This window comes from Haplochromis burtoni, unplaced genomic scaffold (assembly GCF_018398535.1).
Source record: "Haplochromis burtoni strain Fernald_Lab_line unplaced genomic scaffold, NCSU_Asbu1 Contig_533, whole genome shotgun sequence".
Taxonomy (NCBI): Eukaryota; Metazoa; Chordata; class Actinopteri; order Cichliformes; family Cichlidae; genus Haplochromis; species Haplochromis burtoni.
Window position 1 is genome coordinate 140,635 of NW_024582894.1, and position 24,052 is coordinate 164,686.

Consider the following 24,052-nt stretch of genomic DNA (forward strand, 5'->3'; position numbering starts at 1 on the left):
AGAGAGATTAATGAACCACTCACACTTCCATTCACTCCCATTGGAAATTTCACAACTTTGACACATGACCAGCTGACTTCATCAGCTCCGTGAAGCTACTGCACTCGAATGGAACAGCCCAGAAATGAAACCTACATTATTGAAGTATATGGTGTTAATCTTTTTGTTTTACCCATTTCAAACATAACTTATTTGCAACAAGTTTTATAATCCGTATAGCTAGATAGTATCAGGAACAAATCTCCTTTGATAAATTTGAGTCCACTGACGCTTTGAGGCAGATGGAGGGGAAGAAAGGATTAAGAGTGAGACTGTTATGCATAGGATTGGCCTTGTATGTCATAATAATATAAAGAAACTAAAAACGACTCAAGTATGGGCACCCAACAAGGAGGAAGAAAGTGTGAGCAAGGGGGAGTTGCAGGGGGATAAAGGTAGAGAAGAGTATAAAGACTGCCCGACAGATTGGCCATCTGGACCTCTGAGCTGACAGCCTGACATGTTCCAAGCGCAGCAAATGTGGAGCAAATTCACGAAGCAGGGCCCCCTCTTGAGATACGCAGCACATTACACAGGAAGCATAATTAGAGGCATGGTGAGGCCTGCAGCATCACCTTGAACAGAATGGTCAAACAGAGATCAATGTTCTGCTCTCTAAATTAATGAGGCTAATGTTGGTGTGACAGCATCGACACTCGGGATCTGTGGGGAATCAGACAGATTTCACCATTTGTGAATGGAGACATGAAACAAGTACAAGCTTATTAAATTCCAGTGCATGCCAAAGAAAATGCCTCAAACACATAGCTAGAACCCAAGAAAAATGATTAATGAATATTTTAATTGGACCAATTCATATTGCTCACCAATAAAGTCATTATTTTCTTTATAAAACATACTGTCGAAAGTGAATAAAGAATACAGCTGCTTACTAAATATCAACAAATTCAAGGGAGGAGGGACAGAAATTTACAATAGAAAATTATCATTTTCCGCCGTAGAAAGGTTATGTCGAGAGGTCCAAAACAAACAATCCAAAACTCGGTGTGTCAAACTCAAAACGAATGAAACACAAGCACACGCAGGAACTACACACAGCAACATCTGCACTCTCCTTTGAGGAGAGAGGCGGGCTGATTATCTTAAGGAAAGTGAAGCATGTATTAAACAAAAGTCATACAATGTAAAGCAGTGCTCAGAGTTATCTTCCTTATGAAGACTGTAATTGTAAGATTTTTTTTTTCTCCACAAAGACATACACATTATACACATGAGAAAAGCCGATTCAGTAATGGAGCACTGCTGTACGTCAGGGGTGTTGAGGCTAGCTTAAGATTTTTTTGGGGGGAGGGGGGGTTATTTCATTTAAAAGAACCATTCCTGGATCTGTTATGGCTCTTATTTGGGAGAGCCAAAAGCCAAGAAGTATCCATTTGGCTCTTTGGTATTTGTCATTGAAAACTGCAGAAACACATATATATATTTATATATATAAAGTACAACGTTAACGACATTATAATTTCAGAAAATCACATTTTATCCTTGATAGGACTTTTTTTTCTTTTATCCCCTCATTTGCGTTTGATTGCCCTTGCTGTCCTCCAAATCGTACAAGACAGTCAAAGTTTGATTGCAGTTAATGACAACTTAAAAAAACAATTTCAAAAAAGCAAATAAACAAACATCTTCACCAAATGTTATTGGCTGGGGGATAGTTTGCCTTCTTCAGGCAATTTTCCACAAGCTCCAAATGGAGATTCCAGCTGCTTACTTAATTTCCACCAGACGTCAGACTTCCTCTTTACTGGCAGGTGCTTAAAAACTCAGTGACTCGTTCCATAAATTTTCTGCTCCAGTGAGGCACATTTACATCATAGCCTTTGAATAGTCTTTCTTTAAAAAAAAAAAAAAAAAAAAAAAAAAAAATTAAAAAAAAAATGACAAAACGATGCTTCATATGGAAACAAAATATGCAAGCCCACTTTAAATTATACACAGATTAGTTAACAGATTAGTTAACTAATTAGTTAACAGATCACCATTACTTGTTCAGTGCATTTTCATTGACGACTCATTGCTCGGTTTACACTTTTTAAAGCATCTTGAATTTGTACAGTGCCTCGTTGTCCTCATGGAGACAATAAGCTGTTAATATCTATACAATAAGCTTGGTTGTTGTTCATAATCATCCAGTTAGTTTTCATGAGTTTTCATCAAAAGGTCTACTGTGCAACATACAGTAAGATTGTATGTTCACAATCATCAGTGTCAGTATCTGTGTAGTGATGACGCGATGTGATGGAACGGAGCAAAGCCAATGACCAAAGACCACAGGCCAAAAAAAGACATTAGAAAATTTTAATAAAAAAAAAAAAAGACAGTAGTGTCTCCTTGTGTTGGTCCGTGGTTGCCTTTGTTAGCGTGGAATGCCATTGTAAGTGTGTCCTTAAATGTGAACTATGGGAGTAGGATCCTGGTGGGTTCTCTGCATATGTCTCTCTCCTTGCGTCTCTGTGGTTTGCTGCATCATCCGAAAGCAGTCCGTTTGAGGGTTAATGGATGGTAGGCAAATCTCCCAACCAGGCACCGGGTAGGGGGCGTGGACATGTATACTCATTCTGCAAGAACAGAAAAAAAAATACAATGAAGACCATTTAACAGTTGGCCTGCACCAGTTACAGAGGTGGTGGTTACAATGTAAAGTTAATTACAGTGCCCAGTGATTTGATAACAGTACAATGGGGCTGTGACAGTGCCAGCAAAGCAAATTAGGGTAAGCAATTAAGCAGATGATGAAATCCCATAAGCTTAGATAACTTGGAAGGCTGAGGTGGAGTGACTTCCCAAATGTCTCACAAAGATTAAAAGGCAGCTCAGCACACAAGTATTCTTTTTGAAAATGTTAATTAAAGCTAAAATTAAAATATTAAATTTTTCACTTTAGTCGGTAACTGTTTACTACTCTTTGATGATTAACATACAACTGGATTAATTATTATAACAATTTTAATGAATTATTATGGTTATTGAAAGAGGAACATTTTCCCCCGTTATTTTTCAGACTCTTGTTTTTAGAACAACGTGTTCCTGAAAAAAATATATAGAGTAACTTTTGCATTATACATATCCATCCATCCCTCATCTGTGTGTTTGGACTGTGGGAGGAAGTAGCTGGAGAGAAGATGTAAAGACCCCAGACATGATTAAAACGCAGGACTATCTTATTGTGGGGCAACAGTGCTAACCGCTACACCACCATGCTCTGAGTATCTTGATGCATGCTCAATCATCCAGGTAAGAAAATCACAAAAGGTTAATTCCTGATCCTCTGGACATAGTGTTTTCAGTGGGAGAAATGTTTTATGGACGAACCTTATTATAAGGTTCATCGACGAACATTGCCATTGTTCAGTTAGTCGTGCTAGTTTTAGTCATTATGTAAATGTACTGTTTATAAGGCTGGAAAACTTGCAGTCAGCTGAGAGTGAAGAAGTCACTTGGATGAGTGGCGAAGCGTTTCGTCCCACTGAAAAAGTCCAGATGAACAGAGTCAACTTTTTGGCTCTTCAGCAGTTGTCTTTCTATCCATGTTAATTCTCTGACAGACCTAGTGACCTGTGCAGAGTGCACCCTGGGGGATAAGTGCATGGTCACACCTAAATACAGGGATAATAAAAGGCTCATTTCTATCACACAGCACATTGGATACACTAGAAAAAGTAAATTAGAAATCATCACAGGTGAATAATTTGGAACAGTTTAAATGTCAGTGCTTTCCCACAGGTCAAGTCAACCTTGTTGAGATGCTGCAAATAAGTAAGAATTTTGTTTGACATTTTACTCTAACCTGCTATGAACTGATCTCCACACGGAAAAAAAAAGGCAAAGGCACACTCAGCCTCCTTATCCAATTTTGCCTCTGAGCATTTTTTTTCTCAGACCCTTTACAACTTAACCTTTAAAAGAGCCTATTTGTGACTTGGCTACAGGTAAATCCACATTGCATTAATAAGAAAAAAAAATGCTCAGAGTTTTGACAGGCTAAGCAATTTCTAAAGCTTTCTGAATCTGCTCAAAATTATTCCAGCTCAACTTTTTGCTGCTCAAGCTGAGATTGTTGTCAGTGTGAAGCAGATCTCTGTAACAAAGGGCTCAGACGAGTATGCCCCGAGCAGAACTTTGATTTAAACGTTATCAAACAGGCTGACAAGTCTTCACTCCACTCTTTATCTACCTCTCAGGTGGATGTGAAAGAAGTGGAGACAGCTGCACAAATTGTCATACCTTAGACAATTTCAACATAGCACAAAAACAGAAACAACTTGCAGCAAAACCTCAGACTGTGCATCTCTGAACACATGTGTAGCAACACAGAGACAATAAAGTGCACAACTCTCTGCAGACACACGCCTAAATGGAAGGAAATAATCCTATCAGGTACTGTGCCATCAGATCATCCACTCAGTAATTTCTGCCGTTAATCAGTATTGCAGACTTAATTTATCACATTGCAAACAGTATGCAGAATATGAGTGTCATTTGTTCATCTTGTAAAACATAATCAAATCCTGGCAAGGTGTACAAGTTACTTTATACAGATTTATAAAAAAAATACAATTATATATGCATAAACAAGCACTGAATTTCAGCCATCAGTCAGCAAGATATATGGAAAGGTCTTGAATAGATCTTCATAAATATGCATGTAACAGATGTGCCTGCAATCCTGGTAGATTCACAAATGTACTCAGTTGATATCCTCCCATGCATCCAATTGGCACATATCATTTTTAAGTTGCTTTAGTGTGCCTATAGTTGCTGCTGTGGCTACAAGCCACTTTGACACTTACAGTAACTCTATCCAAAGTCTGTTGTTGCAGATGCCTTCTCTGTTCTGTACCCGGGGCTGTTATTGCTTTTGCTGCTGCTCTGTGCATTGATGGGCAAAGAGGTCCCCTAACAACACATCACAACCAAATATAAATTGATGCAGAACTGTAGTGGTCCTGATTACAGTTTGCACAGTCTGTACTTTGCATTCCAGAAACAACTTGGAACATTACAGAATGTGGTCAGAATGGCTATAATTTTAATCTGTATTCAAGAGCTATTCTTCACATAACTTGCTGAGTGATGGCAGAAGTGAGGACTGATGATAAAAGCCCACAATTTCCACATGTTAATTAATGAGCTTTATGTTGTTGTCTTGCATTTGTGCACTGCAATTATGCAAAATGTCCTCTTTTTAGCACAGTGCAGACTTTCCTTCACGGCTACTGACATCTGAGCTGAGCTATTGCAAAACTCATTATGGTCCTTCAAGATGATTTTCTTGAATTGCTTGGGCAAATGAGTGCTATTGTAATAAACACTTAAGCTTATACCTCTTCAAACACTTCCAGTGCAAACAGCCATTAAATGGTCAGTGGCTTCTAAAGCTATACGTTTTATATCCTCACATGCTGGATGTCTAAGAATATCTTTGTTTCCAGACTCCATAATTCAAATCACTTCTACTGGTGAAAAAAGAAAAGATCATTAACGTCCTTCACAGCAACAGTGAAGGTTGTCCTATCCCCCCCTCAAAAAAACAAAAAACAAACAAACAAAAAAAAAAAAAAACAGTGAAGGTTGCCGTTACACAGCTAATGAAGAAGTTTTGTCACAAGTCATCAGAAAAACGGACTTCACTTAAGCAGTTAAGTATTTTCTTATTGTAGAAAAATGACATTTTTTCTCTCCTGTTGCTTTCCCACCATTGTTTAGCAGGACAGCTGGAGAGCAATGCTGACCTTTTTTTTTTTTTTTTAAAAACCATAGCAAAATGTATTTGCAAGGGCATTTGACTTCTTCACCTGCTTGTTAAAACCTCTGCAGGAACTACTGGTATATTCAATGAAGCAACACATATGCTGGTGTGCTTTCTTTTTTCTAGTAGCTTTCTCGGAGTTTAAAACAGGTGGGAAAAAGCTCAATAAATTCTTATTCAGGGGTCCCTGCCTCCCACCACTGAAAAATTGCAATATGTGGTAGAAGTGTAGCTGCTGTTTACTTACAACTGAGAATCACAGAAACTATTTCCTGTCACACAAACAACCCCACCACACACACACACACACACACACACACACACACACACACACAAAACACACTCACAAAAAACACATTGCAGCCCTTTCCAGGCATCTGAACTGACAAACTTAATGTCCACAGTAAAGCCAGTAGGCGATAAGATAGTCCAAAAGAGAATCCAAAAATTTGAGGAAGATTTCTTTCTTTTTTTTTTTTTTTTATCCAAATGACACGTCTACTTTGTTATTTTAGATCTCTTGCCAACCCATAACCATCCACCCTCTTGGATGCTTGTGCAGTCCTGCTAGTTGTTCAGAAAAGAAGACATAAGAAGCTGGCGTTGATCCTGGTGGTTTCAAAATGGACAGTTCCCCCTAAATACACAGACAGAGATGGCTTGGCTTTTGTAGCACCAACCTCATCAGTCCCCCTATACAGATTTACTGGGGACAGAAGTGATGTGTAGGGTTCAGCCTCTCAGGGAGTAACATTGTGAATAGGCCTGGCACAGAAATCTAGGGCCGTCTGCTGTAGTGGCATTACTTAGGGCGATTGTGGCTCAAGAGTTGACAGTTCGTCTTGTACTCGGAAAGTTGCAGGTTGGACAGTCTCGGTCGTTGTGTCCTTGGGCAAGACACTTCACCCGTTGCCTACTGGTGGTGGTCAGAGGGCCCGGTGGCGCCAGTGTCCGGCAGCCTCGCCTCTGTCAGTGCGCCCCAGGGTGGCTGTGGCTACAATGTAGACTTGCCATCACCAGTGTGTGAATGTGTGTGTGAATGGGTGGATGACTGATGTATGTAAAGCGCTTTGGGGTCCATAGTGACTAAGTAAAGCGCTATACAAATACAGGCCCTTACTTTGAAACACAAAGCATGTCCCCAAAAGTAGTACTGTATGAAGGCTCATGATTTATTCATAGTGAATCAAGTCCCACATTCCAACTCATGTACTAAACAGTTGTGGATGATATTGTTGATAAGTATCCCCAGTACTCTAATCTTTTACTGTCACTCTCGATAACAGTGAAATTAATTTTCAGATGAAGCCTGCTTATACAAGAGTATTCCATAGTCAATGTAAGTATGACTTAATAATTTCTTGAAAAATTATGCATACAACCAGGGCCCATAAATGTGAGCCCTTTGCTTGTAAGCTTTCTTTTTTGAGTAAAATAAGTATTGCACTACTCTAACACAGCTATGAATAAATTCAAGATAGCAAGAAGGTTTCTGGGTTTCAATCTGCTGGCTGGGGCTTTCTGGTGTAGAGTTTGTATGTTTCCCCTAAGCCTGGATGGGTTCTCTCTGGATATTCTGATTTCCAACCGCAGTCTAAAGATATGTATACAAGGTTAAGAGTTGATTCTTAATTGGTCATAGGTGTGAATGTGGTTGTCTCTATGTATTAGCCCTGTGATGGACTAGCAACCTGTCCACAGTATACCCTGCTTCTCAACCAATGACAACTGGGCTAGGCGCCAGCCCCACTGTATGCCTAAATTGCATTAGTGGTTAAGAGTTTCTATGGCCTTCTGTATTTGATTAGCAGTGGGAAATTAGTTGTTCCAAAAATGACCAAGTTGTTAAAGTGTGTACAGATGTATTTATTCAACGTTTGATAAACAGTTCTTATTTATCTCTATGTATTTATTTTTGTGTTTTGTACTTTCTGATCTTGGCACAAAAATCAAATCCATGGTGAAAGTCATGTTTCATTTCATCTGACATTGTAAGATTTGAAAATAAAGGTTAATTATATTTGAGCCTGCTGGTTTTGAATGATCAGTTATATTTAATTTCAGTATATAATTTTAACAGTCTAAAATACGTGTGGATGAATATTAGATTCAGATAGAATGCAATGCTAAAATCTTGACACTAATTTAACAGACTGAAAAGACTTCAAAAACAGCACAAAGGGGATGCTATAATAAACCACAGAACATTTTTGTAGTTTTTTTAGGCTACAAATACATCTAATCTAGTTCTAAAATCATAATTTGACAACTACTAGGCCTACAGTTTTAATAGTATTCAAACCTTTAATCAAGTTTTTTGAAGGCAATATGAGTTTCCAAGGATTGTTTTATGATTTTCATCATGGACTGACAGGTGTTTTAATCCAACCTTTGAGCAAGCTTTCTACACGCTGTGAAGTGCTTTCATATTAGGCTTGCTTCTGTCTTTAGTCTCTGTTCACTGACATGCGATTGCTTTTTTCAGCATTTGGACCTCAGTGTCAGAAGAAAGCCAGTACAATAATTTCATTTTAGAGACCTAGCGAATCCAGTTTCCGGTCTAGTTCCAAAATTCTCTCTCTCTTAACTTTCACACCAACCCACTGCATAACCCCCATCTCTGTGGGTTTGTGACTGCCGATTTCAGAATTCCTATGTCATATCTTGCGCGCGCGCACACACACACACACACACACACACACACACACACACACACACACACACACACACACCCTGTAAAACCTATATTCTTGATCACTAGTTAGGATTTATAATTGACACTTTATGTTGTGAGGGAATGTACTGGCTGTGAGTGCTGTGAGAGTGATTTGTGTTGTGTATATTGGCTGTATGGTTGCTGGTGTTTTTGTTACTCATTCTTGCAGAATATTATCTGAAACCATGCTCTGTAAACAAAGTGCTGCCAAATGACTTCATTATTTGGCTATTTGATTTGTGTTAGAATCATAGTTGCAAAATCATATGGGTGCAGGATGAAAAGAGGATGGGTTTCCATTAAAGTTAAAAGTTAATTCTGAAAAAAATTCCAGATAATCAACAAAAGAAAATGTGACTTAAAATGCATTTCTTTGAAAATATCAGTCCTCTGTAATATGCCATTTATATTCTCTCTATATATGCCCTGTGGTGGGCAGATGTCAGTTTCTATTTCACAAAAGTATTCTATTAAATGTTTTGGAATTAAAGTCCACTCAAACATAGTCATACAATTGAATGACAAGCAGCTTCACAACCACTTATATTGCCACCTATTATCTTGGGACAAATTAAGCGGATAAATGATCCTGAGTTGATTCCAGGCATTTGGAATCAGAAGCTGCCAATTTGTATTTGGTAGCTGTTCACTGGAACTCTCTGTGAAGAGCTGTATAGTGATGAAATACAAGCGAAGGAGGACATCTTTAGACCAAAAGACGAAGAGATATAAAAACTGTAGGAGTAGAAAAACAATCTGGTGCAAAGAAGGGAAAAAACTGGAATGAACTTGCCAGCTGGTTAACACCCAAAGGCCTGGAAGATCATTAAAGAAAACTAAAGTGAATGATCACAGAATCCTTTGGCAAAGTCGCTGTCAAAATCTGCAATTGATAGATGCTCTCATGTATGAAGTCCAGAGAATTTAAGGTTATTCCAAGTGGGGGGGGAAACCCCGGACAAAAACCTATATATTTCAAATTAGGTTGGTTTGTATAATTGGATAATCTGAGAATGTGGGAGTATGTACATAAATGGAAATAATTCCTAAACAGTTAACACAGTACTTTTGTTAAAGCACTTTAATTGATCCTAAAGTTCTGCATTTAAATCATGCCTTGATTGTTTACCACAGAATTTGGCTGTGGTATAAAAATAAAAATGTATAAAAAGTGTATTAAAATGACCTGAAAGAGCCAAAAACAAAAAACAAAAAACCCCCAGACAAAATCTATTCTATCCACTCATGTACCCTAATTAAGGTGGGCTTAATCATTCCATCTTTTTCTCACCCTCGTTCTCTTCTCGTGCATCTGAGGTCTGAAGCAGCCAGAGCTGCACCTAGGCAGCTGCCCAAACCACAGCTGTTCTGATTTTGACACACAGCGCATTCTGTGTGTCAAAATCAGAACAGGATAGTGCTCAGTTAACCTCCCCACAACCTAACAACCTTTCTGGTTGGAAATCCAGCTTTGCAGTGTCGCTCAGAAGACACACAGCCGTGCTGCCTGTTTTTTTTTTTTTTTTTTTACAATTGATTATGCTTTTTCACAATGGAATGTCTAATATTTTAAAATTTCATTTATGCAATCAAATTTAGAATATACAGTGGGGCAAAAAAGTATTTAGTCAGCCACCGATTGTGCAAGTTCCCCCACCTAAAATGATGACAGAGGTCAGTAATTTGCACCAGAGGTACACTTCAACTGTGAGAGACAGAATGTGAAAAAAAATCCATGAATCCACATGGTAGGATTTGTAAAGAATTTATTCGTAAATCAGGGTGGAAAATAAGTATTTGGTCAATAACAAAAATACAACTCAATACTTTGTAACATAACCTTTGTTGGCAATAACAGAGGTCAAACGTTTACTATAGGTCTTTACCAGGTTTGCACACACAGTAGCTGGTATTTTGGCCCATTCCTCCATGCAGATCTTCTCGAGAGCAGTGATGTTTTGGGGCTGTCGCCGAGCAACACGGACTTTCAACTCCCGCCACAGATTTTCTATGGGGTTGAGGTCTGGAGACTGGCTAGGCCACTCCAGGACTTTCAAATGCTTCTTACGGAGCCACTCCTTTGTTGCCCGGGCGGTGTGTTTTGGATCATTGTCATGTTGGAAGACCCAGCCTCGTTTCATCTTCAAAGTTCTCACTGATGGAAGGAGGTTTTGGCTCAAAATCTCACGATACATGGCCCCATTCATTCTGTCCTTAACACGGATCAGTCGTCCTGTCCCCTTGGCAGAAAAACAGCCCCATAGCATGATGTTTCCACCCCCATGCTTCACAGTAGGTATGGTGTTCTTGGGATGCAACTCAGTATTCTTCTTCCTCCAAACACGACGAGTTGAGTTTATACCAAAAAGTTCTACTTTGGTTTCATCTGACCACATGACATTCTCCCAATCCTCTGCTGTATCATCCATGTGCTCTCTGGCAAACTTCAGACGGGCCTGGACATGCACTGGCTTCAGCAGCGGAACACGTCTGGCACTGCGGGATTTGATTCCCTGCCGTTGTAGTGTGTTACTGATGGTGACCTTTGTTACTTTGGTCCCAGCTCTCTGCAGGTCATTCACCAGGTCCCCCCGTGTGGTTCTGGGATCTTTGCTCACCGTTCTCATGATCATTTTGACCCCACGGGATGAGATCTTGCGTGGAGCCCCAGATCGAGGGAGATTATCAGTGGTCTTGTATGTCTTCCATTTTCTGATGATTGCTCCCACAGTTGATTTTTTCACACCAAGCTGCTTGCCTATTGTAGATTCACTCTTCCCAGTCTGGTGCAGGTCTACAATACTTTTCCTGGTGTCCTTCGAAAGCTCTTTGGTCTTGGCCATGGCGGAGTTTGGAGTCTGACTGTTTGAGGCTGTGGACAGGTGTCTTTTATACAGATGATGAGTTCAAACAGGTGCCATTCATACAGGTAACGAGTGGGGGACAGAAAAGCTTCTTACAGAAGACGTTACAGGTCTGTGAGAGCCAGAGATTTTCCTTGTTTGAGGTGACCAAATACTTATTTTCCACCCTAATTTACGAATAAATTCTTTACAAATCCTACCATGTGAATTCATGGATTTTTTTTTCACATTCTGTCTCTCACAGTTGAAGTGTACCTCTGGTGCAAATTACTGACCTCTGTCATCATTTTAAGTGGGGGAACTTGCACAATCGGTGGCTGACTAAATACTTTTTTGCCCCACTGTATGCTGACAGACTGCACTGTGCTTCTATTAGTCAAAGCCCGTCCAATCAGGCTTTTTTATTTACAGTCTATAATTGTATAGAATTTGATGCAGTTGACAATATTGTCCTATTTGTCTTAAAGGGCTTTTTCTGTTAGGGTAAGGAAGTTTTCCTTTAACTCTTCTCTGACCTTTGGGGTTCTGCAAGGCTCAATCCGAGACCAGTTATTATTCTCTTTTTAGATCCTTGCTTTAGCCAGCATCTCAATCTTTTTTTTTTTTGGCATTTCTTATCATTTTTATGCAAAAGACATTTAGCTGCATATGTCTTAAGCCTCACCAGCTGGATATGCTGTCCAACCTAGTTCTCTTTTTATCCCAGATAACTGACTGGCTCTCCAACAATGACCTTGTTTTAAATTCCAATAAGACTGAGGTCATGATTATGGCTCCTCCTGAAAAGCTTTTAAGAATCAGTGCAGTGATTGCTTCCTTTTGTTCATCTGCGAACTCCAGTGTTCGCAATCTCAGTGAAATATTTGATCACATTCCTCTCTTTCTCTCACTTAGGGGACACTCATTTGGGAGCTATAGTCTGTTCCCCTGAATTGGAGGAAATTGTTCATGCATTTGTGTCATTGCATCTAGATTACTGTAATATTAGATAAATCATCTCTTTCCCACCTCTAAGCGATACAAAATGTTACAGCCATGCTCATTACATAATCTAGCAAACAAGTTGACATTACCCTAATTTTATACTTTCTATATTGGCTTCCAGGTATTTTGAGAATTAATTTTAAAATTCTCATACTTTCAGTGGTGGGAATGAGAATCAGCACCTCCAAATCTGAGGCCATGGTCCTCAGCCGGAAAAGGGTGGAGTGTCCACTCCGGGTCAGGGACGAGACCCTGCCCCAAGTGGAGGAGTTTAAGTATCTCGGGGTCTTGTTCACGAGTGATGGGAGAAGGGAGCCGGAGATCGACAGATGGATTGGCGCAGCGGCTGCAGTGATGCGGCCGCTGTACCAGTCTGTTGTGGTGAAAAGAGAGCTGAGTGTAAAAGCAAAGCTCTCAATTTACCGGTCAATCTACGTCCCTACCCTCACCTATGGTCACGAGCTGTGGGTAGTGACCAAAAGAACGAGATCGTGAATACAGGCGGCGAAATGAGGTTCCTCCAAAGGGTGGCTGGCCTCCTCCCTTAGAGATAGGGTGAGAAGTTCGGCCATTCGGGAGGGGCTCAGAGTAGAGCAGCTGCTGCTCCACATCGAAAGGAGCCAGTTGAGGTGGTTCGGGCATCTGACAAGGATGCCCCCTGGGTCGAGGTGTTCCAGGCATGTCCCACCGGGAGGAGGCCCCGGGGCAGACCCAGGACACGCTGGAGAGATTATATCTCTCGCTGGCCTGGGAACGCCTTGGTGTTCCCCCGGATAAGCTGGAGGAGGTGGCTGGGGAGAGGGAGGTCTGGGCTTCTCTGCTTGGGCTGCTGCCCCCGTGATCCGGTCCCGGATAAGCGGAAGAAAATGGATGGATCATACTTTCATACAGAGCATTAAATCGACTAGCTCCAGACTATTTATCTAATCCTAACCCTAACCTACTTCTTATTAAACACACCATTGACACCATGGTGTGTGACCATTGATTAACAACCACTGACCAAAACCCACTGATCAATGGCCATGAGTACCATTCACAGAGAGTTGGGGAATGGCTGCAATCACAGCATTGTAAGATGGCAAAAGATGTACCATTAGGCCCCTCCTCGATTCAGAGATGGTCTTTCCCTTTTCACGTAAATGGCTTCCTTGACTCCGCACTCAAACCAACGTTCCTCCCTGTCCAAGATGTGTACATCCTCATCATTGGAAGAGTGTCCACTGGCCTGTAGGTGTAAATAGACTGCAGAGTCCTGGCCTGATGAGGTAGCTCTTCTGTGTTGTGCCAGGAGGATTGCCAGGATTTATACATCGGAAAAACCAAACAACCTTTGGCGAAGCGGATGGCACAACACAGATATGCTACCTCATCAGGCCAGGACTCTGCAGTCTATGTACATCTACACCTACAGGCCAGTGGACACTCTTTCAATGATGAGGATGTACACATCTTGGACAGGGAGGAACGCTGGTTTGAGCGCGGAGTCAAGGAAGCCATTTACGTGAAAAGGGAAAGACCATCTCTGAATCGAGGAGGGGCCTAATGGTACATCTTTTGCCATCTTACAATGCTGTGATTGCAGCCATTCCCCAACTCTCTGTGAATGGTACTCATGGCCATTGATCAGTGGGTTTTGGTCAGTGGTTGTTAATCAATGGTCACACACCATGGTGTCAATGGTGTGTTTAATAAGAAGTAGGTTAGGGTTAGGATTAGATAAATAGTCTGGAGCTAGTCGATTTAATGCTCTGTATGAAAGTATGATCCATCCATTTTCTTCCGCTTATCCGGGACCGGATCACGGGGGCAGCAGCCTAAGCAGAGAAGCCCAGACCTCCCTCTCCCCAGCCACCTCCTCCAGCTTATCCGGGGGAACACCAAGGCGTTCCCAGGCCAGCCGAGAGATATAATCTCTCCAGCGTGTCCTGGGTCTGCCCCGGGGCCTCCTCCCGGTGGGACATGCCCTGGAACACCTCACCCAGGAGGCATCCTTGTCAGATGCCCGAACCACCTCAGCTGGCTCCTTTCGATGTGGAGGAGCAGCTGCTCTACTCTGAGCCCCTCCCGGATGGCCGAACTTCTCACCCTATCTCTAAGGGAGAGGCCAGCCACCCTTTGGAGGAAGCTCATTTCCGCCGCTTGTATCCGCGATCTCGTTCTTTTGGTCACTACCCACAGCTCGTGACCATAGGTGAGGGTAGGGACGTAGATTGACCGGTAAATTGAGAGCTTTGCTTTTACACTCAGCTCTCTTTTCACCACAACAGACTGGTACAGCGGCCGCATCACTGCAGCCGCTGCGCCAATCCATCTGTCGATCTCCGGCTCCCTTCTCCCATCACTCGTGAACAAGACCCCGAGATACTTAAACTCCTCCACTTGGGGCAGGGTCTCGTCCCTGACCCGGAGTGGACACTCCACCCTTTTCCGGCTGAGGACCATGGCCTCAGATTTGGAGGTGCTGATTCTCATTCCCACCACTGAAAGTATGAGAATTTTAAAATTAATTCTCAAAATACATGGAAGCCAATATAGAAAGTATAAAATTAGGGTAATGTCAACTTGTTTGCTAGATTATGTAATGAGCATGGCTGTAACATTTTGTATCGCTTAGAGGTGGGAAAGAGATGATTTATCTAATATTACAGTAATCTAGATGCAATGACACAAATGCATGAACAATTTCCTCCAATTCAGGGGAACAGACTATAGCTCCCAAATGAGTGTCCCCTAAGTGAGAGAAAGAGAGGAATGTGATCAAATATTTCACTGAGATTGCGAACACTGGAGTTCGCAGATGAACAAAAGGAAGCAATCACTGCACTAATTCTTAAAAGCTTTTCAGGAGGAGCCATAATCATGACCTCAGTCTTATTGGAATTTAAAACAAGGTCATTGTTGGAGAGCCAGTCAGTTATCTGGGATAAAAAGAGAACTAGGTTGGACAGCATATCCAGCTGGTGAGGCTTAAGACATATGCAGCTAAATGTCTTTTGCATAAAAATGATAAGAAATGCCAAAAAAAAAAAGATTGAGATGCTGGCTAAAGCAAGGATCTAAAAAGAGAATAATAACTGGTCTCGGATTGAGCCTTGCAGAACCCCAAAGGTCAGAGAAGAGTTAAAGGAAAACTTCCTTACCCTAACAGAAAAAGCCCTTTAAGACAAATAGGACAATATTGTCAACTGCATCAAATTCTATACAATTATAGACTGTAAATAAAAAAGCCTGATTGGACGGGCTTTGACTAATAGAAGCACAGTGCAGTCTGTCAGCATACAGTGGGGCAAAAAAGTATTTAGTCAGCCACTGATTGTGCAAGTTCCCCCACTTAAAATGATGACAGAGGTCAGTAATTTGCACCAGAGGTACACTTCAACTGTGAGAGACAGAATGTGAAAAAAAAATCCATGAATCACATGGTAGGATTTGTAAAGAATTTATTCGTAAATTAGGGTGGAAAATAAGTATTTGGTCACCTCAAACAAGGAAAATCTCTGGCTCTCACAGACCTGTAACGTCTTCTGTAAGAAGCTTTTCTGTCCCCCACTCGTTACCTGTATGAATGGCACCTGTTTGAACTCATCATCTGTATAAAAGACACCTGTCCACAGCCTCAAACAGTCAGACTCCAAACTCCGCCATGGCCAAGACCAAAGAGCTTTCGAAGGACACCAGGAAAAGTATTGTAGACCTGCACCAGACTGGGAAGAGTGAATCTACAATAGGCAAGCAGCTTGGTGTGAAAAAATCAACTGTGGGAGCAATCATCAGAAAATGGAAGACATACAAGACCACTGATAATCTCCCTCGATCTGGGGCTCCACGCAAGATCTCATCCCGTGGGGTCAAAATGATCATGAGAACGGTGAGCAAAGATCCCAGAACCACACGGGGGGACCTGGTGAATGACCTGCAGAGAGCTGGGACCAAAGTAACAAAGGTCACCATCAGTAACACACTACAACGGCAGGGAATCAAATCCCGCAGTGCCAGACGTGTTCCGCTGCTGAAGCCAGTGCATGTCCAGGCCCGTCTGAAGTTTGCCAGAGAGCACATGGATGATACAGCAGAGGATTGGGAGAATGTCATGTGGTCAGATGAAACCAAAGTAGAACTTTTTGGTATAAACTCAACTCGTCGTGTTTGGAGGAAGAAGAATACTGAGTTGCATCCCAAGAACACCATACCTACTGTGAAGCATGGGGGTGGAAACATCATGCTATGGGGCTGTTTTTCTGCCAAGGGGACAGGACGACTGATCCGTGTTAAGGACAGAATGAATGGGGCCATGTATCGTGAGATTTTGAGCCAAAACCTCCTTCCATCAGTGAGAACTTTGAAGATGAAACGAGGCTGGGTCTTCCAACATGACAATGATCCAAAACACACCGCCCGGGCAACAAAGGAGTGGCTCCGTAAGAAGCATTTGAAAGTCCTGGAGTGGCCTAGCCAGTCTCCAGACCTCAACCCCATAGAAAATCTGTGGCGGGAGTTGAAAGTCCGTGTTGCTCGGCGACAGCCCCAAAACATCACTGCTCTCGAGAAGATCTGCATGGAGGAATGGGCCAAAATACCAGCTACTGTGTGTGCAAACCTGGTAAAGACCTATAGTAAACGTTTGACCTCTGTTATTGCCAACAAAGGTTATGTTACAAAGTATTGAGTTGTATTTTTGTTATTGACCAAATACTTATTTTCCACCCTGATTTACGAATAAATTCTTTACAAATCCTACCATGTGGATTCATGGATTTTTTTTTCACATTCTGTCTCTCACAGTTGAAGTGTACCTCTGGTGCAAATTACTGACCTCTGTCATCATTTTAGGTGGGGGAACTTGCACAATCGGTGGCTGACTAAATACTTTTTTGCCCCACTGTATATTAACTATTTGATTGCATTGAATATTTTAAAATATTGACATTCCATTGTGAAAAAGCATAATCAATTGTAAAAAAAAAAAAAAAAAAACAGGCAGCAGCGGCTGTGTGTCTTCTGAGCGACACTGCAAAGCTGGATTTCCAACCAGAAAGGTTGTTAGGTTGTGGGGAGGTTAACTGAGCACTATCCTGTTCTGATTTTGACACACAGAATGCGCTGTGTGTCAAAATCAGAACAGCTGTGGTTTGGGCAGCTGCCTAGGTGCAGCTCTGGCTGCTTCAGACCTCAGATGCACGAGAAGAGAACGAGGGTGAGAAAAAGATGGAATGATTAAGCCCACCTTAATTAGGGTACATGAGTGGATAGAATAGATTTTGTCTGGGGGTTTTTTGTTTTTTGTTTTTGGCTCTTTCAGGTCATTTTAATACACTTTTTATACATTTTTATTTTTATACCACAGCCAAATTCTGTGGTAAACAATCAAGGCATGATTTAAATGCAGAACTTTAGGATCAATTAAAGTGCTTTAACAAAAGTACTGTGTTAACTGTTTAGGAATTATTTCCATTTATGTACATACTCCCACATTCTCAGATTATCCAATTATACAAACCAACCTAATTTGAAATATATAGGTTTTTGTCCGGGGTTTCCCCCCCCCACTTGGAATAACCTTAAATTCTCTGGACTTCATACATGAGAGCATCTATCAATTGCAGATTTTGACAGCGACTTTGCCAAAGGATTCTGTGATCATTCACTTTAGTTTTCTTTAATGATCTTCCAGGCCTTTGGGTGTTAACCAGCTGGCAACTTCATTCCAGTTTTTTCCCTTCTTTGCACCAGATTGTTTTTCTACTCCTACAGTTTTTATATCTCTTCGTCTTTTGGTCTAAAGATGTCCTCCTTCGCTTGTATTTCATCACTATACAGCTCTTCACAGAGAGTTCCAGTGAACAGCTACCAAATACAAATTGGCAGCTTCTGATTCCAAATGCCTGGAATCAACTCAGGATCATTTATCCGCTTAATTTGTCCCAAGATAATAGGTGGCAATATAAGTGGTTGTGAAGCTGCTTGTCATTCAATTGTATGACTATGTTTGAGTGGACTTTAATTCCAAAACATTTAATAGAATACTTTTGTGAAATAGAAACTGACATCTGCCCACCACAGGGCATATATAGAGAGAATATAAATAGCATATTACAGAGGACTGATATTTTCAAAGAAATGCATTTTAAGTCACATTTTCTTTTGTTGATTATCTGGAATTTTTTTCAGAATTAACTTTAACTTTAATGGAAACCCATCCTCTTTTCATCCTGCACCCATATGATTTTGCAACTATGATTCTAACACAAATCAAATAGCCAAATAATGAAGTCATTTGGCAGCACTTTGTTTACAGAGCATGGTTTCAGATAATATTCTGCAAGAATGAGTAACAAAAACACCAGCAACCATACAGCCAATATACACAACACAAATCACTCTCACAGCACTCACAGCCAGTACATTCCCTCACAACATAAAGTGTCAATTATAAATCCTAATTAGTGATCAAGAATATAGGTTTTACAGGTGTGTGTGTGTGTGTGTGTGTGTGTGTGCGCACGCGCGCAAGATATGACATAGGAATTCTGAAATCGGCAGTCACAAACCCACAGAGATGGGGGTTATGCAGTGGGTTGGTGTGAAAGTTAAGAGAGAGAGAATTTTGGAACTAGACCGGAAACTGGATTCGCTAGGTCTCTAAAATGAAATTATTGTACTGGCTTTCTTCTGACACTGAGGTCCAAATGCTGAAAAAAGCAATCGCATGTCAGTGAACAGAGACTAAAGACAGAAGCAAGCCTAATATGAAAGCACTTCACAGCGTGTAGAAAGCTTGCTCAAAGGTTGGATTAAAACACCTGTCAGTCCATGATGAAAATCATAAAACAATCCTTGGAAACTCATATTGCCTTCAAAAAACTTGATTAAAGGTTTGAATACTATTAAAACTGTAGGCCTAGTAGTTGTCAAATTATGATTTTAGAACTAGATTAGATGTATTTGTAGCCTAAAAAAACTACAAAAATGTTCTGTGGTTTATTATAGCATCCCCTTTGTGCTGTTTTTGAAGTCTTTTCAGTCTGTTAAATTAGTGTCAAGATTTTAGCATTGCATTCTATCTGAATCTAATATTCATCCACACGTATTTTAGACTGTTAAAATTATATACTGAAATTAAATATAACTGATCATTCAAAACCAGCAGGCTCAAATATAATTAACCTTTATTTTCAAATCTTACAATGTCAGATGAAATGAAACATGACTTTCACCATGGATTTGATTTTTGTGCCAAGATCAGAAAGTACAAAACACAAAAATAAATACATAGAGATAAATAAGAACTGTTTATCAAACGTTGAATAAATACATCTGTACACACTTTAACAACTTGGTCATTTTTGGAACAACTAATTTCCCACTGCTAATCAAATACAGAAGGCCATAGAAACTCTTAACCACTAATGCAATTTAGGCATACAGTGGGGCTGGCGCCTAGCCCAGTTGTCATTGGTTGAGAAGCAGGGTATACTGTGGACAGGTTGCTAGTCCATCACAGGGCTAATACATAGAGACAACCACATTCACACCTATGACCAATTAAGAATCAACTCTTAACCTTGTATACATATCTTTAGACTGCGGTTGGAAATCAGAATATCCAGAGAGAACCCATCCAGGCTTAGGGGAAACATACAAACTCTACACCAGAAAGCCCCAGCCAGCAGATTGAAACCCAGAAACCTTCTTGCTATCTTGAATTTATTCATAGCTGTGTTAGAGTAGTGCAATACTTATTTTACTCAAAAAAGAAAGCTTACAAGCAAAGGGCTCACATTTATGGGCCCTGGTTGTATGCATAATTTTTCAAGAAATTATTAAGTCATACTTACATTGACTATGGAATACTCTTGTATAAGCAGGCTTCATCTGAAAATTAATTTCACTGTTATCGAGAGTGACAGTAAAAGATTAGAGTACTGGGGATACTTATCAACAATATCATCCACAACTGTTTAGTACATGAGTTGGAATGTGGGACTTGATTCACTATGAATAAATCATGAGCCTTCATACAGTACTACTTTTGGGGACATGCTTTGTGTTTCAAAGTAAGGGCCTGCACTTGTATAGCGCTTTACTTAGTCACTATGGACCCCAAAGCGCTTTACACTACATTCAGTCATCCACCCACCCATTCACCCACCTACACACATTCACACACTGGTGATGGCAAGTCTACATTGTAGCCACAGCCACCCTGGGGCGCACTGACAGAGGCGAGGCTGCCGGACACTGGCGCCACCGGGCCCTCTGACCACCACCAGTAGGCAACGGGTGAAGTGTCTTGCCCAAGGACACAACGACCGAGACTGTCCAACCTGCAACTTTCCGAGTACAAGACGAACTGTCAACTCTTGAGCCACAATCGCCCTAAGTAATGCCACTACAGCAGACGGCCCTAGATTTCTGTGCCAGGCCTATTCACAATGTTACTCCCTGAGAGGCTGAACCCTACACATCACTTCTGTCCCCAGTAAATCTGTATAGGGGGACTGATGAGGTTGGTGCTACAAAAGCCAAGCCATCTCTGTCTGTGTATTTAGGGGGAACTGTCCATTTTGAAACCACCAGGATCAACGCCAGCTTCTTATGTCTTCTTTTCTGAACAACTAGCAGGACTGCACAAGCATCCAAGAGGGTGGATGGTTATGGGTTGGCAAGAGATCTAAAATAACAAAGTAGACGTGTCATTTGGATAAAAAAAAAAAAAAAAGAAAGAAATCTTCCTCAAATTTTTGGATTCTCTTTTGGACTATCTTATCGCCTACTGGCTTTACTGTGGACATTAAGTTTGTCAGTTCAGATGCCTGGAAAGGGCTGCAATGTGGGGGAGATTTTTTTTGTGTGTGTGTGTGTGTGTGTGTGTGTGTGTGGCACAGTGAAATAGGTTCTCTGTGATTTTCAGTTGTAAGTAAACAGCAGCTACACTTCTACCACATATTGCAATTTTTCAGTGGTGGGAGGCAGGGACCCCTGAATATAGAATTTATTGAGCTTTTTCCCACCTGTTTTAAACTCCGAGAAAGCTACTAGAAAAAAGAAAGCACACCAGCATATGTGTTGCTTCATTGAATATACCAGTAGTTCCTGCAGAGGTTTTAACAAGCAGGTGAAGAAGTCAAATGCCCTTGCAAATACATTTTGCTATGGTTTTTAAAAAAAAAAAAAAAGGTCAGCATTGCTCTCCAGCTGTCCTGCTAAACAATGGTGGGAAAGCAACAGGAGAGAAAAAATGTCATTTTTCTACAATAAGAAAATACTTAACTGCTTAAGTGAAGTCCGTTTTTCTGATGACTGGTGACAAAACTTCTTCATTGCTGTGTAACGGCAACCTTCACTGTTTTTTTTTTTGTTTTGTTTGTTTGTTTTTTGTTTTTTTGAGGGGGGGATAGGACAACCTTCACTGTTGCTGTGAAGGACGTTAATGATCTTTTCTTTTTTCACCAGTAGAAGTGATTTGAATGATGGAGTCTGGAAACAAAGATATTCTTAGACATCCAGCATGTGAGGATATAAAACGTATAGCTTTAAAAGCCACTGACCATTTAATGGCTGTTTGCACTGGAAGTGTTTGAAGAGGTATAAGCTTAAGTGTTTATTACAATAGCACTCATTTGCCCAAGCAATTCAAGAAAATCATCTTGAAGGACCATAATGAGTTTTGCAATAGCTCAGCTCAGATGTCAGTAGCCGTGAAGGAAAGTCTGCACTGTGCTAAAAAGAGGACATTTTGCATAATTGCAGTGCACAAATGCAAGACAACAACATAAAGCTCATTAATTAACATGTGGAAATTGTGGGCTTTTATCATCAGTCCTCACTTCTGCCATCACTCAGCAAGTTATGTGAAGAATAGCTCTTGAATACAGATTAAAATTACAGCCATTCTGACCACATTCTGTAATGTTCCAAGTTGTTTCTGGAATGCAAAGTACAGACTGTGCAAACTGTAATCAGGACCACTACAGTTCTGCATCAATTTATATTTGGTTGTGATGTGTTGTTAGGGGACCTCTTTGCCCATCAATGCACAGAGCAGCAGCAAAAGCAATAACAGCCCCGGGTACAGAACAGAGAAGGCATCTGCAACAACAGACTTTGGATAGAGTTACTGTAAGTGTCAAAGTGGCTTGTAGCCACAGCAGCAACTATAGGCACACTAAAGCAACTTAAAAATGATATGTGCCAATTGGATGCATGGGAGGATATCAACTGAGTGCATTTGTGAATCTACCAGGATTGCAGGCACATCTGTTACATGCATATTTATGAAGATCTATTCAAGACCTTTCCATATATCTTGCTGACTGATGGCTGAAATTCAGTGCTTGTTTATGCATATATAATTGTATTTTTTTTATAAATCTGTATAAAGTAACTTGTACACCTTGCCAGGATTTGATTATGTTTTACAAGATGAACAAATGACACTCATATTCTGCATACTGTTTGCAATGTGATAAATTAAGTCTGCAATACTGATTAACGGCAGAAATTACTGAGTGGATGATCTGATGGCACAGTACCTGATAGGATTATTTCCTTCCATTTAGGCGTGTGTCTGCAGAGAGTTGTGCACTTTATTGTCTCTGTGTTGCTACACATGTGTTCAGAGATGCACAGTCTGAGGTTTTGCTGCAAGTTGTTTCTGTTTTTGTGCTATGTTGAAATTGTCTAAGGTATGACAATTTGTGCAGCTGTCTCCACTTCTTTCACATCCACCTGAGAGGTAGATAAAGAGTGGAGTGAAGACTTGTCAGCCTGTTTGATAACGTTTAAATCAAAGTTCTGCTCGGGGCATACTCGTCTGAGCCCTTTGTTACAGAGATCTGCTTCACACTGACAACAATCTCAGCTTGAGCAGCAAAAAGTTGAGCTGGAATAATTTTGAGCAGATTCAGAAAGCTTTAGAAATTGCTTAGCCTGTCAAAACTCTGAGCATTTTTTTTTCTTATTAATGCAATGTGGATTTACCTGTAGCCAAGTCACAAATAGGCTCTTTTAAAGGTTAAGTTGTAAAGGGTCTGAGAAAAAAAATGCTCAGAGGCAAAATTGGATAAGGAGGCTGAGTGTGCCTTTGCCTTTTTTTTTCCGTGTGGAGATCAGTTCATAGCAGGTTAGAGTAAAATGTCAAACAAAATTCTTACTTATTTGCAGCATCTCAACAAGGTTGACTTGACCTGTGGGAAAGCACTGACATTTAAACTGTTCCAAATTATTCACCTGTGATGATTTCTAATTTACTTTTTCTAGTGTATCCAATGTGCTGTGTGATAGAAATGAGCCTTTTATTATCCCTGTATTTAGGTGTGACCATGCACTTATCCCCCAGGGTGCACTCTGCACAGGTCACTAGGTCTGTCAGAGAATTAACATGGATAGAAAGACAACTGCTGAGAGCATGACCAAAAAGTTGACTCTGTTCATCTGGACTTTTTCAGTGGACGAAACGCTTCGCCACTCATCCAAGTGACGTCTTCACTCTCAGCTGACTGCAAGTTTCTCCAGCCTTATAAACAGTACATTTACATAATGACTAAAACTAGCACGACTAACGAACAATGGCAATGTTCGTCGATGAACCTTATAATAAGGTTCGTCCATAAAACATTTCTCCCACTGAAAACACTATGTCCAGAGGATCAGGAATTAACCTTTTGTGATTTTCTT

At 40.7% G+C, this 24,052-nt stretch overlaps 1 protein-coding gene across 2 annotated transcripts in view; it reads left to right on the plus strand.

Annotated features, from left to right (window-relative positions):
• The window catches only part of lrrtm4l1 (leucine rich repeat transmembrane neuronal 4 like 1), a 71,245-nt gene that overhangs the window by 44,728 nt on the left and 2,465 nt on the right, over positions 1-24,052 (plus strand). The window lies entirely within an intron of this gene.